This window comes from Elephantulus edwardii, unplaced genomic scaffold (assembly GCF_000299155.1).
Source record: "Elephantulus edwardii isolate Elephantulus edwardi_28Jun2011 unplaced genomic scaffold, EleEdw1.0 scaffold00123, whole genome shotgun sequence".
Classification (NCBI taxonomy): domain Eukaryota; kingdom Metazoa; phylum Chordata; class Mammalia; order Macroscelidea; family Macroscelididae; genus Elephantulus; species Elephantulus edwardii.
Genome location: NW_006399873.1, coordinates 5,907,533 through 5,910,313, shown reverse-complemented (window position 1 = coordinate 5,910,313; position 2,781 = coordinate 5,907,533). Strand labels below are relative to the sequence as shown.

The following is a 2,781-nucleotide window of genomic DNA, read 5'->3' as shown; positions in this document are numbered from 1 at the left end:
TGATGGTCACATGAGTAGAGTGGGCCCAGTTCTGGAGGAGTGTCTGCTTGATGAATGGTCCCCCGGGGGAGCAGAGCAAGTCACCTGGCTTCAATGTGAACTCATGTGTTAGCTTCCCAATTCTGTTCTCAGCCTCAACACTATACTCTCAAGCCAGGGCATAGTTGGATGATACAGGCCCCAGTGTTTCTTCCCTTCCAGCTGCAGAATAAAAACCGCAACGTCATCATAAGGGGACGGGGTGGGGGGTAAGCCCTGAGACCCTGAGGGAGTTACATACACATTTGAGCCAACCAAGGAGCCAAAGTAGCATTCCAGCTTCTCCTGGATCCTCCAAAGTTTATTCTTAATCTCTGAGGTTGGTTAAACTGAATTGTTGCCCTTTTCTGATTGAAATATTTTCTCAGCTGAAGAAAGTGTGCTTTACTGCCCTTATTTAAAACTTTCTTCTCATTGACACTCCGGCAGTCTTTTAAGTCTCTTCCATAGTACATACCCTGGCTGCACAGACTCTTCAGATGTGTCAGCCTGAACAAGGATTGGTAATATGTAGCCAAAGCAGGATCATTTCTCTAAATGAGAACGGGTTTCTGCTCCCAGAATTCCTTGAAAAAGTTTCGATTTGATGAATGAGATTAAACTTCCAAAGAGTTCACTAGGATAGTCAAAGTTCAGAGCAGAGGACATGTCAGCTGTCTGCACCTTCACCTGCTTATAGAACACAGACTCCTTTTCCTTCCTACTCCCCCAGGCTTTGCTTTCTTTGGCATAGTTCTGTCTTCAAGGCAAAACAGTGACACAGATGAGGGAGAGAACTGTTTAAAAGAGATACATGATTCAATATTATCATTACGACTGGAGTCCAGAATGAAGATAGCATAGTAGAGTGAACTTGGGGGGAGGGATTAAATAACAATGAAAGAATTTTTTCTTTTACTTTTCAAAAATAAAACCTAATTGGAGTGGGAGAAGTGGGCAGGTAGAAAAGTGCAATGATGAATGAATGGAAACGCTAAGTCTCGGTAAACTTTCATTAAAATGAAACCTCCCTTCAGAAGAGTAAAACAATGCAAATCTCCTTCATTATGAAAAGTTTAAGTCAATTCTATTTCCTGTAGTTGTCTCCCTTGTATCAGTTTGCATTCAATGGTGACTTGCCTACCTGAATGTTAATATGATGTTGGAAGCTACACTACCAATATTTCACATCCCCATAGGTTGCCCATGGTGGACAGCTTTCAGCAAAGCTTGCAGAGTAAGACAAATAATTTAAGGGAAAGGATGCTTTCTTATATACAACCACTCTTCTTGTTGTGCATCATTGAGTCACAACTGACTCATAGCTGACCCTCCAGTGGGTTTTCAGAGGCACATGGAAGGAAATTGTCCATCCTTCTCCCAAAGAGCAGCTAGTGAATTTAAGCTACATGCCTTCAGGATCACAGTCCAGCTTCTTACCACTAGGCCACCAGAGTTCCCTAGCTACCTCTTTCAAGTCATGGGTTTTATTTCATTTTATCTATAGTTTGAGTTGCATATGAGCAGTTGGTGGTCTGTTCCACAATCATCACCTGACCAAGTTTTATCAGCTAATATTGAGCTTCTCCAAAGATTCTTTCCACAGATGTAATCAATCTGATTTTTGTGTAGACCATCAGGTGAAGTCTATGTATATAGTTGCCACTGTGGTGGTGGTGTTGTCGTCGACTTTTTTACATTTTAAATTTTTTTTTGTTTGGCTACAGTGTTTGTATACACTGTTTTTCATACTATTCTTCACTTACGTTGTATTTCACACATTCATTCCCATGTGTGTGTTTTGTAAAATTAATCATCATTGGACTATGCCCATCACTACATGTCTTTTCCAATTCCCACATGATTTTTCCCATTTCCTTTACCCACCACCTCCCCTAAACAAATTGTGCAACCTTATAATTTTTCCTATATCCATCTTCATCCTTTTCCACCCACTCCTTCCCCCCTGTGTCCCCATACATGTTTTACTAGTTATCCGTCTATTTTTACAATAATGGTGTTGTGTAATATTTGTTCTTCTGAGCATAAGGTTCTCCAGTAATTCCCATCTTATGTAGCATGTTCCAAACCTTTGTTCTGGAGTGCTGCATAGTATTAATTGTGTGAATTTACTATAATTTCTCTATCCATTTAGTTGTAGTGGACATTTAAGCAATTTCCATGTTCTTGAAATGGTAAATAATGCTGCTATGATCATTGGTATACAAATCTCCATTTGTATCTCAGTTCTAATTTCCTTGGGGCATATTTCTAGTTTTAGAATAGGTGGGTCATAAGTGTTTCTATAATCAGCATTTTTTGGAAATGCCAGACTGCATTCCAGAGTGGTTTTACATTCCCATCAACAGCTTATGAGAGTTTCCACCTCTTCAAATCCTGTCTAACATTTATTACTTGTTGCCTTGCTAACCTTTGCCAATGGTACTGTGGTGAGATTTTATATCATTGTGGTTTTGTTTGTTTTAATAAAATGTTATTTTATTGTTATTTTAATGAATGTTTATAGAGCAGTTAGATTATCCTTCATTCATTGTTACATACTTTACCCCATTTCCCTCTCTTCTCCTTCCCCCAGCTCAGTTTGTTTTTTAAATATACATTTATTGTTGCACAATTACATAATTCTCCCCCCACACATTCCTCTTTGCAATGATGTACCTCTTATTCTGAACTATTGTTGTATGTATAATGCTTAATCATTTATTCCTTTTAAACAGTTCTTTCATTTGTTCCAATGCACTG

The 2,781-nt window shown here is 38.9% G+C and overlaps 1 pseudogene; it reads right to left on the bottom strand.

Annotated features, from left to right (window-relative positions):
- Nucleotides 1–770, bottom strand: part of LOC102873411 — a 4,471-nt pseudogene extending 3,701 nt beyond the window's left edge.
- Nucleotides 771–2,781: the final 2,011 nt, after the last annotated feature.